Raw genomic sequence first — 14,853 nt, 5'->3', positions numbered from 1 at the left:
CACAAGGCCCAGTGTAAAGTAAAAATGCAGGGCCCCTTCCAAACTGAGAATTTCAGGATGGTGACAGCAGAACAGTGCCCCAAGCCCTTCCATGAAGTCCACGCTGCCTGAGAGTAGTGATTCCTGCGTGCTTTTCCTAGGAGTGAGGACGGAGGTATCTGGTCACATTTATGGCTAACTCTGAACACAAGGCAGAGCACGGCAAGCGGCCCCACTGCTCTCCCTGTCTACCTCCCACTCCTCCTTGGCTCACATGCCCAGAAACTGGGCTGTTTTGCTCCTGCCTTGCGTTGGCTCTCGGGGCTGGCACCTCCCTCTTACTGCGCCTGGTTTCTGTTTGCCTGAGGGCAGCCCAGCCAGAGGAAGCACCATCACAGAATGCCACCTGGATGAGCTTGCCTTCTCTCTCAAGTGTGCCTTCAAGACTGTCATAGGGAGCACTTTGTTCCTACCCAACAGGCCCCTCCAGGGTCACCTACCATCACCATTATGTCACCAAACCTTTTTCCTCCCAAGAAAGAGACAGAAGACAAAAGGGCTCCTGGCTGAGAGGGGTAATCAACATTTCTGCTTTGGAGACTAGTCAGGCTCATTTTTTGTCACATGTGCATGTGTGAGTACACACACACACACACACACACACACACACACACACAGATTTCGTTAGCTGAGAAAAGTCAGTCTGATCGACCTCCTGCAACAGAGCCAAGGAGCTCTTGTCCCTACTCCCTGCACAAGTCTGTCATGAGAAGGTGCCGGGTCACAGAGCACAAGTGTTTTGGAGGTCGCAGGAATGAGGGACCTGAGTGAGAAGTTGAGGAAAGGGGACAACAAACACCTGAACCCAAGAGATTGGTTCTCTTTCTTCCTGGATTTCAGTTTTGCTCCCAAATGACAACTTTACCTTCTTGATGAGTTAAGAGTTTTCCCCACAACTCTCTGCACCCCCCCCCCCACCTCTCCACAAATAAGTGAAAAGGAAAAAAGGCAAGACACTGTTATCCCAGTCTCCTTTGGCTGTGCTCTCTCCACCTTCCTTCTGTGGCCTGGTCCCAGGAAATCAGCTCACGAGAGAGGCCTACGGTGCTTCTGCCCAGAGTTCTGGAGACAATGGCTCAGAGAGGAAGGAAGAGCAGCGGCTGCAGCTTTGTGTACAGGGTGGGCACACAAAAGCATTGTCTCTGCATCAGGACAGACAATGGTTTGTATCCCCGGCTTCTGTGTAGAGTAGCTCACCCCCTTGGATTGAAACAATCCTGAAGGTTTCCTTCTAATAAATAGAAATGATACCGACCTCTGGCCCCGGGCTGAGGATTTGTATCTGGTTGTAACAAAAGCCCACTAGCCCACTCTAGCTGATGGAATAGGTATATCTAGCGTCCCCTAACCTGTTCCAGAGCCACCCAGACAAACGCAGTGGACAGATCACCGACCACTCACTTACCTGTGCTCTTCTGTGGTCCCCTCTGCTCTCACCCTGACTCCTTTCACACTCAGGAATAGGGAAAAGGTTTCCCTTTAATACTCACCAGGTCCCTGGTGGGTAGCAATCATTAACAGCCACACATGCTGACTGGTCTTAACCCCTTCAGTGCTGGGCTGCCTCCAGCTGGCTGACAGATTGCCGTGTCCCCTCTTCTCAGCCCTGAGGAAGCGGCGACTCCCACTTTGACGCCATGCACCTGAGTAAAGCCCTGGCTCCCATGTACAGAGGGAGCCCTCTAGTCCCACCCTGGCCGCCCTGCCTGATTGGAGCACACTCACAACCTGAGGCGCTTGACTCTGGCACGATGCCCAATTGGATGAACCCACATTATGAAATATTTGCCTTGTGGGCCAATAGAGGAGCTGGGATCTGGGGGAGGGGATGATATTTTTATTTATTCCTGGAGGAGGGAGAACAAAGGTAGTCATAGCATCTCCAGCCTGGGGACGAGCAGCAGTGGGAAGGCGGCTTCGTGTCAGTGTAAGGGCCTCTAGCTGCTCTGTGGAGGTCCAGTGCACAATCCTTGACGGCGTCTAAGCAATTTCAGCTCCTGGCTGTTTAACTAGAGGGTTGCTTTGCCGTAATAACTGCCCACCTCATTCAGGAGTTTGGAGCATGGAACTAGAAATTGTAATGGAAAGAAGAAAGGAAACACCTTGACAGGCAAAGGATTGCTTGTGTCTGCAAAAACTATGTGGCCACAGGTGGTCGGTCTTCTTCGTATTTCAAAGTAGCAGAAATCTTTTTTGCCTCTTTGTAGGATGCAGATGAAAGGTGGGCAGGAATGAGTAGAGACAGATCCCCTCTTTATCCATTTAAAAATAGACAGCTGATTTGGAGAAATCTAAACCCAGCATAAAAGTATCTACATGTAGGACACATGCAAATCTACGCAGATATGTACGAACGAGCAGCTCCAGGCTCAGAGTAAATCCTTGCCAAGATTTTTCTAGTTTGAGCAAGAAATCAGGTGGTCTCAAAACCCTGTAACAGAACATCTCACTAGAGCATAAAGATATCAGTAGAGGGAGCATTAAGAGCTCAATAAACACACTTATTGAACATTTACCACCTATAAAGCCTTTAAGCGCAGGCTAGCAGAGATTTTAAACCATGATCATACATATGACAGGATATACAGGAAAATGCAAATGACCTCACTCTACACACCACAATTAATACCCCCTTCTCCTTTCAGGGCTTGTGGGTGATGGGGCTGCTCCACCTCCGACCAGCCTGGGTCTAGTCACTGGCACTTCCTCCTTATCACCGATGGTTCCTGTTTGCCTATCAGCAGTCCAGCCACCGTGGCTCAGGATCCGGGCTTAAACAAGCCAGGGGCCTTATCTTATCTCCTGGGCTGCCTTCCCAGTGGCCTGAGGGCTGATTGGCCCTAGTCTCTTAAAGGGGCTGCACTGCATTGCCACCTGCTTCATTCACCCTCAAGGATACCCCAAAAACCTAGGGGGACATTGCCTGTGGAGGGTGCGATTCACCCTACCACCTCTTCCTCTCACACACTTTGCAGCCACGGCTGACTGCAGGGCTGCTGATGGAATGACTCACTGACTTAAAACAGGGAAAGATGCTGACGTTTTACGTGCCATTTTAAATGCTTATCACATCATGCAAATACCACAGACCTCAGTATTTACAGGCTCCTGTTCTGTTAAACTGAATTTTTAAAAGGGGCTCAGGATACAAAGCCAACATTAAAAAAAGTCGTTTGTATCTCTATATACTAGTAGCAAACAATGAAAAATTTTAAAAATTTAAAATATCACAATAGCGTAAAAATATGAAATACTTAGGAATAAATTTTACAAAAGATATGCAAGATCTATACACTAAAAACTATAAAACATTGCTGAGAGAAATTAAATAGAATTCAAATAAAGGGAGAGCTATAGTTTGCACGGACTAGAAGACTCAATATTGGTGAGATATCAATTTCTCCATATTTTTCTATGGATTTATCATAATCCCAAACCAAATCCAAGCAGATTTTTAGTAAAAATTGACAAGCCGATTCTGAAATTCATGTGGAAATTCAAAGGATCTAGAATAAACACAACTTTGAAAAAGAAGAACAAAGCTGGAAGGCAGACTACCTGACTTCAAGACTTATTATAAAGCTACAGTAATCAAGACAATGTGGTGTCAGCTTAAAGGTAAATGTTTAGATAAATGGAACAGAAGAATCCAGCAATAAACACTGCATTTTCAACTGATATTCAACAAAGGTAGAAAGGCAGTTCAGTGGGGGAATGACAGCCTTTTCAATACATGATGCTGGAAAAACGGGAGATCCACGTACCAAAAAAACCAAAAAACCCTTGACCCGATAACATTAAAAAATTAACTCAAAATGGTTTAAGACCTAAATGTAAGAACTAAAACTGCAAGATTTCTGAAGAAAACACAGGAGAAATAGAGTGACTCTGCATTTGGCAAAGATTTCTTACATATGTACCAACAATAAAGAAAAAGTAATAAACTAAACCTCATCAAAATAAAAAACTTGGAGCCGGAAATGTACCAACAATAAAGAAAAAGTAATAAACTGAACCTCATCAAAATAAAAAACTTGGGGCCGGCCCGGTGGCTCAGGTGGTTGCAGCGCTGTGCTACGCCGAGGTCACCTGTTCGATTCCCACATGGGCCAGTGAGCTGCACCTTCTACAGCTAAGATAGTGAACAACAGCTCTCCCTGGAGCTGGGCCGCCGAGAGCAGCCGGAGGTTGGCATGAGCTGCCGTGAGCAGCTGATGGACGACTGACTGCCTCAGCCGAGGGTGGAGGGGGGAGCACAAGGCTCATAACACCAGCATGGGCCAGGTTGCTGTGTCCTACACAACTAGACTGAGAAACAACGGCTTGAATGGAGTGGGGGGTGGGGGGAAGGCGTAAGAAAGGGGGGGAAAATAAATAAAAATAAAAAACTTTGCTCTTCAAAGGATGCTTTAACAAAAAAGAAAGGTAAGCCATAAACTGAGAGAAAAGATTTGCAAAACATGTAACTGACATAAGACTTTTAGCTAGCACATATAAAGAACTCTTACAACTTAATATTAAGATGGCAAACAACACAGTAAAAAACAAACAAAACGGTAAAAGATTTAAACAGACACCCGCCAAAGAAGACAGACGATGTTAAATAAGTGCATGAAAAGATACTCAACATCACTGGCCATTAGGCAAACACAAATACAAATGAGGTAACACTACACACACCTACCAAAATAGCTAAAATGAGGCTAACCATACCAAGTGTGACATACCAATGTCGATGACCTGGAACTCAGACCCTGCTGGCGAGAATGGAAATAGGACATCTGCTTTGGAAAATTTGGTAGTTTCTTAAAAAGTTAAACATATACGTAGTTACCAAACAACCCATTGATTCGCTTAGGTATTTACCCAAAAGAAATGAAAGAACACGTCCACACAGAGATTTGTACACAAATGTTCATCGCAACTGCTTTGTAAGACCCCCAAACTGCAGGGGTGGCCAATTAGCTCAGTTGGTTAGAGGACAGTGCTCTTAACAACAAGGTTGCCGGTTCGATCCCCACATGGGCCACTGTGAGCTGTGCCTTACACAACTAAATTGACTTGACTTGGAGCTGATAGGTCCTGGAAAAACACACTTAAAATAAATAATAAAAGTTTTTACAAAAAAAAAAAAAAAAATCTAAGCTTGAGAATTAAAAAAATAAAAAGGAAGAAAAGGACCCCAAATTGCAAACACCTGGATATCCATGGACACCAATGTATGTGTCACATCCATATGACAGAAGCTGCCTCCACAATAAAGTGAATTATTGATCTACACAACATAGATGCATCTCAAAATAATTATGCTGAGCAAAAGAAGCCAGTGCCCTCTCCTCAAAAAAGTGTGATTCCATTATACAAAATTCTTTAAAAATGCAAACTAATCTATACTGGCAGAAAGCAGATCAGAGGTTGTAGGGGGATGAGGTGCATGGAGGACTTTCAAAGACGCAGGAAGAAACTTTGGGGGATTGATGGATATACGCGTATGTGCATTATCTTAATTGTGGCTATAGTTTCACAAAATACATCAAGTTTTACCTTTTAAATATATACAGTTTATCATAAATCAATTATACATCAATAAAGCTAAAAAAGGAAAAAAAGTCTTCAGTGGAGAAACTAAAAAAAACTACTCTTGGGCCCCACCCATTATGTTTTATACTGTGATGAAATGTGAGTGAGTGGGTGGCGGGTGGGAAGGGATTCCAGCTTTTCCTCGTGACTTGTTTTAGTCTGACAGAAATGCTGGTTAAAGACGGGGATGGACATGGACCCTGAATCAGCCTGGACTCTTCTCATGGATTTAGGTCAAATAGTGTGGCAGACCTGAATATGGCCTTTATAAAAAATAAAGGATTATTTGCTTTACAACAGAAGGCATGATATCAAGTAAAACCCCACAGTTCACAGGCACTTGCATCATTACCTCCTTTCATTCTTTCACGGTTCTATGAGGCAGGCAGAAAAAAATATTAACAGTTTTGTTTTACCAAAAACATGAAGATTAACGAGGTGAAGGGTCTTGGCTAAGATAACCCAGCTCCTACATCGCAGGCAAGGCTGAACCCTGTGGTTGGTGCAGAACTCTTTCCTGCTAACACTTGACCTGCCCCCATAGACTGGCTAACACCCCGCCTGTGTCCCTCAGCTCTTGCTCTGTCTCAGAACCATGTGGAACAGGGACTGCACTGGGCAGATGCTCTCGGCCAGCGGCCAGTGACCGACCTGGAAGGGGATCCCAGGATGGATGAAAACAAGGGCAGATCTAGGGTCAGAACAGGTTCAACTACGGAGAACGCTGCAGTGGTAGGACAGGGAAGACTGGTAGACATGAGGGGATCAAGGATCTGACTCGATCACACATTTGATGAGAAAAGAGGGGGAAAAAATCCAACCAAACACCACTCCCAAGGCAGGAAGTCTGGTGGGTGTGGAAGCAGCTGGAGGCTGTTAGAGGGCTCCAGGCCAGAGACTCGGTTGGGTTCCAAGCCTCTGTACCCCTCCTCTGCCTCCTGTTCTCTCTGTCCCTCCTCCTCCCGCCGCCTCCTCTCTGGCTAGGGTGCAAGAACAGTGCTGGCTGGAAGCCCCACCTCTTTCTCCCCCTGTTCTAAGGACAGGACGATGGGGAGAGGAGAAAAGCCACCCTGCAGGGCATGAGGGCACAAAATGTGAGGGGCACCCAAAAACTCAGTAATCAAGATTAATGATATTTTAATGCAATTGTTTTTGAAATGAAAATTAATGCAAAAAAAAATCTGTGATGAATGAAATATTTTCAATAAAGCTGGATCAGTATTACTGAATTTCCCTTTTGTCTGTGACTCCGACATGGCTTTGAGTGGCACTGGTACTGATTCTCTTTACTGATATTTTGCTCTGCATGAAATTTTTGCACTGACTTTGATTTTTTAAAATATTGCATTAAAATAATGTGGCAGACCTAAATATGGTCTTTATAAAAATAAAGGATTTACTTTATGACAGAAGGGAAAATATCAAGTAAAACCCTTTACAGTTCACAGAGCACTCCCATCATTATCTCATTTCATTCTTTTATGGTCCGATGTCGGAGGCAGAGAAAAAGTTATGTTGGTTACTGAGTTTTTGGCACCCTCCTAAAATTTGAGCCTAGGGAGAGTGCCTCCATCACCTCACCCTGGCCAGCTCTGCTCAGAGATGAGGCGGGGGTAGTGGCAGGGAGACAGGGAGCCTGGACAAGGCCCAGAAAGGACCAGGGAACGTCCTGCACTCATCAAAACCCCTCAGTGCATGAATAACAAAGGAACGCTGAAGAACTCTTCCACATTTAAGGGGAGCAGAGACATGGTCCTGGATTAGATTCTAATGACATTATAAGGCAGCTCATGAAATTCAAATATGGACTGTACACTAGATAATAGTATTGTATCAATGTTATGTTTCCTGAATTTGTTAATTGTACTGTGGTTATGTAGAAGAATATCCTTGTTTTTAAAAGGGGGGAAAAAGATGAAGAGAGCCCAGAGGGTGACAGCTGCCTGAGAGCTACAATAAACCAAGTACCCCTCTCTCTCCAGCACTCTCTCCTCCTATCCCAGGAAGTCCCAAGAGGGGACATTAGGAAATGGTGATGGCAAGAATTCTTGTCAGAGACTGGGTATTGGAGGGCTGGTTGGACATTTTTTTTCCTGAAACAAGAATTAACCTTGAATTCCTAAATCACTCCTCACCCTCCCAGGAAAACTTAACAATTGGCACAGGAAAGAAAAGGAAATTAACACCTACCTAAGCCATGAGACTAGCAAATTCTCTGCTTAACCTCCAGAGATAGGTGCTGCTGTCCTGGACTGATGGAGAAGAAACCTGAGCGGTCAGGGAAGTAGCCCAAGGCTATACAGTTAGGAAGTGCGAGAAGTGGGATTAGAGCCCAGGACACAGTCCAAAGTCGGCTCTCTTCTCACTTCATGTTAGTTGTGCAACTTGAAATTCCCTTCTCATGCATCATCCTACAAGCTAATCTTTTGGTTTATTTTTGCTGAATTGAATCTGCATTGGCCTTGAGATTTTTGGCTCAGGAGTCAGACTGCCCCAGTTTAAATCCTGGCTCCACCAGTTACTACCTAAGGGGTTTGGATGAGTGATTTAACCTTTCTGTGCTTTCATTCCTCGATCTGTAAAAAGGGATAATATAAGCACCTGCTTCATGGGTTTTGCACAGGATTTAATGAGATGATGCACGTAGAGATTTTAAGGGACTGGCGCCTAGTAAATGTTCAATAAATGCCAGTAATAATTATTATCTGCCTGCCTCTGCCTTGGACTGTTCACTCAGGACAGGGAAGCAATGTCCTGATATTGACTATTAAACCCCTCAGCATTTTGACATGGGAAGATGGATGTTTAATAATTGCTCCTAAAGAAGTTGTCCATCAAGATGGCACTGAGATTCCTAAACATAGTTTGCAATGCGTTTAAGCCACCACCCACCTCCTTTTCCTGGGGAGCCAGAATAATCAGCACCTGAGAAGTTCAAGCAGGAGGGAGATCTGCCCCTAGCACAGTTTGAACTGGAGTTGTTTTTTTCTGTGTGCCATCACACTTGGAAATTAAAAAGTAAGTCAGTTCTAGGGGTTGCATCGCTGGGCAGAGGGCGTTAACTGAGAAGACCGACGTTCTAGTGCTTACGCTGCACCCACCCAGTTGTATAACGCGGGCAAGTACTTGCCCCTTGGGGCCCACTGGACATGAGACAGAGACTCACCTTGCCCCTAAAGTGAATGACAGCACAAAAGGGGCCACTGAGTCCTGAGTAGTGCAGGTTCTTCAGGAAAGCCCCTCTCGAAGGCTAATTTCCCACCTGGAGGCCTCTGCCCATTTTAGAGGTTTGGATTCATCTGGGGAGGACCCAAAAGTACGAGAAGGAAAAACCCCCAGCAGATTATGTTGTAGGGTACTGAAGAGGGGTAGGCCAAGGGCAGGATGGTCAAAGGTCAAGCGGCAGTCAGACTTAGCCAAGATGGTCCTTCTGTGACAAAGGCGGAGCTGGAGCAGAACAATTTTCTAACTATAAACAGAAACTCAAGATGCCCCAAACCACACACAGTCATGACACAGAAGGTACCAGGGGAGTGTGTATAGAGGAAAGGACTGTGAGAAAGTGGCAGTGAGGGACAGAGGGAAGGTGAGTGGATGCTGGGACTTGTGGATGCAGGCACAGAGCCAGGCTTTGTGGGGCCTGCACCTTATACAATTTGGGGGGAACCTCATTAAGAAAAAAGATTACAAATATAAATCACATAGGGCCTTGGAAGGGGCGGTGCAGGTGAAGGAGCCTTAAGCTAAGCTGCATTGCTTCACAGTGAGCTAGCCCCCACGCCTGTTGGTGTCCCTGAACACCGGTGCACACTTACACACCTGCATGTGTCTGGGCCCCCTTGCCCCTGCCTCAGCACTATTTCTCTTTCCCCTCAAACAGTGCTTTGCCTGACCTGATTTGTCTTGATGGCAGAGAACACGAATTAGAGCCCCCACAACTTGGAATTCAATTCCTCCCCGCTCAGTGCAATGGATGTTTGGCTTTTGCACCACTCCCCAAGCCCCCTCCAATGAGCGACACCATGACCATCACCACCAGGGCCCAATCCCTGCCCACACCATGCACTTTGCTGTGCGTAGCCCCGCCTTCCCGAAAGGCCATTATAGGGGCCCTCCAATCTGCCAGAAGGGGTGAAATCGCAGCTCCCCACCACCGCCACCACCACCGCCGCCTGGCCCCTTGCATTCCAGCCCTGCGCCCAGAATTTGACCTTCTCTGTGGCTGGCTGCAGATGTGTTCTGTGTTACAGAAATAGCTGGGCTCCTGGGCCTGTGCACATCCTCCCTTCCCTCCACTCAGAGACACCCCCACCTTCCAGGCTCCAGGGGAGTCAGGCAAGATCAGAGGGAAGTGCTCCGTTCTCCATTCCCCTCCCACACACCCGGCACATAACAGAGCCAAATGGGGCCTGCCTCCCCACCCCTCCTTCCAGCCCCAGGACTTCGGCTCCATGTCTGCCACTACAGTGAGTGGAATAGGCCTGAAAAAGGTATACAGAAAAAAGGGGTAGAGCACCATGAAGAGATTATAAAACCTGACCCTTCAATTTGTCTGTTCTCTTCTCTGGGGTTTGTTCGGATGAAGGCAGCAGCCAACTCAAACCCCTGTCTTCTCATGCAAGGGGACGATTCCATAGTCACTGATTGGATCCTAACCTAAACAGGACAGTGGGCCTGGTAGCCCTCAGGAGCCCAAGACGGAATCAGGGGAAACAAATTCAATTACATTATGAATGACTGAATTCAGAAACAGTGATGAGCTTTTGCATATTGACTCCCCAGTATCCAGTGGAACAATACAATCTTGCGTGGAGGACTTTACTAAAAGGATAGAATTTTACCTATGGGCAAGGCAGGGGCCTAAATGGCCTTCCAGGTTCAGGTCACATGCCTTTTCTGCCCACAGGGAGTGGCAATGACACCACAGCCATGCCCTGGGCTCCTTTAGTCACACTACCTGCCACCTACGAGGCCTTGCCCATCGCCATGATCAGGCGGGAAAAGAACTGAACAAGCGAGGTCAGGGGTGTGTAAACTCTCCACACCAAACTCCTCTAGGCTTGGAGGTCTAAGAAGGGCTAATGTGTGACAGAAAGTACCCACCCCTTTCTAGAAACTGCCCCACCCCGAAGTCACAGTGGTAACAGCCATGTTCCTAAGCCTTGACCCCACTGTCTTGGTGACAGGGGTAGCTGTCTGATCACAGCTCAGCCAAACCCCTTGCTGGGGATGAGAACTTGGACTGAGAGAGAAGAGAGATCCATCCTCTTCAGGTGACTCGCATACTACGAGGGAGTTGCTAGAGGCCATCTCTTCTACCCTGTGGACTGACTACGAAGTCGAGAGACATCTACAGTGAGAGCCAAGACCGAAGCCAACACATAGAGAGGAGCAAAATAACAAGACCACACTTGAGGCATTCGGCTTCTTGGTTCTAGCTTGGTCCTGTATTCCAGCCATTTCTTTGACCCTTACAATAAAACCCCCTTTGGGGCTTAAGCTGCTATGACTAGTTTCAGTAACACGTACTCAGAAGTCCTAACTATACCAGGAAGAGGGACAAGATGACCAGAATGACTTCTGGGGGACCCAATGCCTCATCAACTCTGCATGGCTGGTTGTCATGAGGAAGAAAAGAAAGGTGAAAAGAAGAAGAAGGAAAAGGCCTGGGAGGTTTGCCCAAGGGCAGCAGAAAACAGTTCTGGGAGACCCAGTTTACTACTATCCAGTTTAGGAAAGCTCCTAGATTTTTAGGAAGGAGCTGGCAACAGGAGAAATGAGCCTATCTAGGTGAGCTAAGATCCCTAATGAAGGTGACAGGTGAGCACTGCTGATGGACAGGCTTGGGGAGTTCTGAGCCAACAAGCTGACAGAGCTTTGAGACATGTACCACAGGACAGCCATGATTCTGGGGAATAAAAAATGTTGTGTTCTTCCTCTTGTACTTTCTAAAGCAAATGTGGGTCTTTTGTTGCCTTGGAGCCTCTGCGTTCTCAGGCCCAGGGGTTCCAATCAGCCCCTCAGGTCTTCTTTAGAAAAACCTAATTCCCTGACAATAATTTCATGAGCTAATAGTCCCTTTAAGAATATTTTCCCCCATCTGTTCTCTAGTTGGCTGGAGCAGATGTTCCTTGTTGCTATGGCAACTAACCTACCACCCTTCCTAATGGGTCTCTTCCTAGTGAAGGACACAGCACAGGCCACTCTGCTCTGCTGCTTCGAGTTCACTGACAGCAGGTTTTTCACCACACAGGACGACCATGGACACATGGGCCTGGATGTTATGAGTTCAAATCTTTCATGACCTAGAGACGACCCAGAAATGGCAGTCACCATCTGACCACACTTAGAAGGCAGGGGAGAGGGATTATCTATGCCATTGCCCAGATAACAGACCAATGTCCATCTCTCCAATAAAGTGTTAAAAGCACATAATGTATCTTTAGCAGATTGAATTAGCACTTCCCTTGACCTTTCTCCACATCACTGGTGAAGACCAGTGAGACCCTCTAATTGAATTCTCCTTATTTCAACATCTTTATCTGGGGTTGATGACCCTTGCAGACAGTCCTTCTCTCAAGACTGGTCCTACTCAAAGAACGACTTCTGTAGCCAGCAATGGGTGGGGCAGCAGGAAACACTGCGCATTCCACTGGCTCTTCATAGGCGGTGGGGTGTGAGGGGGTTCCCACTGCAGATGAAGCTTCTCTCACTAAACCCAACTTGACCCCAATGTTCTTGGCTCTCACAGCCCCCACAAAGCCAGCTGGATTCTTTTTGAAGCCACAAAGCTGACTGAACTTTAGCTTTCTTTCTTCTGTGCCTTTAGCCTACTGGGATCCCAGAAGGCAATGTATAAATAAATGAAACCGCTCAGATGTACAGAAAGTACCTCCCTAATTAGAGCTCCCCACCCCCACCCTTGACTCTCCTTCACTCACTCCTAGAGGTAAAGTGTGCCAAACCTCCGACTAAGAAGCCTGGCTCTGGAGGCAACAGGCCTGGATTGTAATCACATTTACTGGCTGAATGGCATTAAGCAACTTACCGACCCTGTCTGAGCCCTAGCTTCCTCACCTGTGAAACGGGAATGCTAATTCCACCTGATAGGATTTTAGGTGGCAGTGCAGAGCTGCAGGGCCTTAATCCACAAACATCTCCAAAGCCACAAACATCTGAAAATTGAAAGCTTTTTTCTAAGTCAACTGGTGGCAGAACCCAGTCTGACTTGACCATAGCAGCAAAGCATGACCCAAACTGGCACGAGACTCTTCACAGCCTTTAATTTATCCCACTTATGTGACTCTTTAGGTAGGTCTTGCTGCAGAAATATTAACATATTTGATTTGGGAGCTGCTCCAGACCCTGCTGGAGGTTTTATGTAATACACAGCATGTATATCATGTTCCCATTCTGAAACCCACAAGCCCCAAAGGTTTCCGAGGATGAGCTGTAGAGCTGTGTCTGCTACTCCTCCAGCCCCTGAAGACAGGGGTTTCAGGAGAACCACCGGACTTATTCAAACTAAAGATGTTGACAGCCACTCGAGGCACTTGCCTCAGCACAATTTGGATCTCCCCTGGGTCCCTGCAGCCTGCAGCCAGCTCCCTGGAATGCAAGCTGGCATGGGGCAGGGGAGAGTACCCTAAGACCAGCCCAGCAACCCTTAAGGATCTACTGCTTTTCTACCAGAACAGAGCTGGCAGAGGACGTGCATTGTTGTTACTAGGTTGGACTTCAGGCATAGACATGCCTGAAGATTCCTAGCATACATGCCTCCCCACTCCCCGCCTCCTTGGGCTTCCAGCCCTGTCCCCACACCCCCACAGCTTCCTACTACCTACTCCCTAAAGGTGTTCCCAGGAAATAAACGACTGAGCCTCGGTGAATGCACATGGGTGGAAGGGCCAAAGTTTGTGGGGAATCGGGCTGAAGCAAGGAAAAGATGCTGAGTGTGAAGGTGATGAAGATGGGCTGCTCTGGGGTGAGAAAAATCACATCCAATACACACACAGTGGAACAGGTTTAGCGTGTTTCACCTGATGTGTTTTATGGCCCCAGGAGGCTTTTAAAATGGGAAAGCAGCCCTGGCCAATAACCATGAGCAACATTGGGCAATTGCTATCCTCAGATCTCTTGGCTCTAGACATACATTTTAGGATCTTATTGATGACTGTTAGGGACTTGAGCCAATCTGAGGCACAGGCATTCAAGTGGGCTTCTCAGTTCTGACCCTGGATCTGCTGTCCAGAGAATACCTGTCTCATCTTGCCCCCTCCAGCGACTTTTCCAACAGACATGCAATTCCGAAAGAGATAGCAGACTCTCCTTCTCTTGGAGCAGTAAGGTCCACCTGAAGTTCTAAGAAAGGCCCTACTCTCTGCCTCTGAAAACTGAGGCATGCGGAGTTAAACAAATAGGGTGGTGGCAATAAAATTTAACTCCCTCATTTTGCAGGTGAGGTATCTGAAGCCCAGAGAGGGACTGAGTTGCCCAAGATCATTCAGCCAGTTGAAGACAAAGGTCGCCCTAGCGTCCAGATCCCACTTTCCATAGCCTCACCATGACAAGGATGGGGCCATCTCTAAGGTCCCAATCATGTCTTTGTTGACCTTTACCATCAGAAAAGGCCACGCTAAATGGTATCTTCTGCCCTCTTGGCTTGAACATCTCAGAAGAGATCCTACCTCCAAAAATTTAGCTGTGCTCCCTAGCTCTGTGTCCCTAATCTATCCAAACTTAGGACAAAATTCTCATGAAAGCCTCCTTGGGGAAAGCCACCATCACTGGTGACCAGAGATAAGCTAAGAGACCACTGCCTTGTCACGATCATTCACTACCCCAAACCTCCAGATGGACTGTGGCAGAGATCTTTAATCAGCACTTTTGGATCCTTTCTCACTTTGTCTTTCCTGCTCGCCTGGTTTGAACAGGTCCCCGGTGCCTGTCATCAGTCACAGGTTTAGGCTTTTCCATAGCACTGTTCTTAAGGGACGTGCTGCTATACTGACCCCTCACCACCCAGAAACCTTTTGGAGAGAAGCCCATGCACTTGAGCTTGGCCTTCCTTATCAGAGCCCAGGCCCCCGTTTCCTTTACTGGTAGTAGTTTGTCCTGCTTCTCTGTCTGCCCCAAGAAAGCTTAAAGGTCTGCTACCTAATCTCCCAAATTTAACAACATAAATCAAATCTCAAGTGTTTTCCTAGACTAGGAGGGCTCTTGTTTCAGACCATG

General features: G+C 46.9%; 1 protein-coding gene across 29 annotated transcripts in view; it reads right to left on the bottom strand.

Moving 5' to 3' along the window:
* The window catches only part of PLEKHA6 (pleckstrin homology domain containing A6), a 133,239-nt gene that overhangs the window by 55,667 nt on the left and 62,719 nt on the right, over window positions 1-14,853 (bottom strand). The window contains exon 1 of one of the 29 annotated variants that reach the window (XM_088801770.1): window positions 1,530-1,682. The exons of 25 other annotated variants lie outside the window; for them this stretch is intronic. The gene's annotated coding sequence lies outside the window, so the exon portion shown is untranslated. Of the gene's footprint in view, window positions 1-1,444; window positions 1,501-1,529; window positions 1,683-14,853 lie in introns of those variants that run through there. 3 more of the 29 variants (XM_088801763.1, XM_088801761.1, XM_088801771.1) reach the window with 3 other exon arrangements.

The sequence above is a fragment of the Rhinolophus sinicus genome, chromosome 11, assembly GCF_057876585.1.
Source record: "Rhinolophus sinicus isolate RSI-liver-muscle chromosome 11, RSI-T2T, whole genome shotgun sequence".
NCBI classification, from domain to species: Eukaryota; Metazoa; Chordata; class Mammalia; order Chiroptera; family Rhinolophidae; genus Rhinolophus; species Rhinolophus sinicus.
This window is presented reverse-complemented; position numbering and strand designations above follow the sequence as displayed.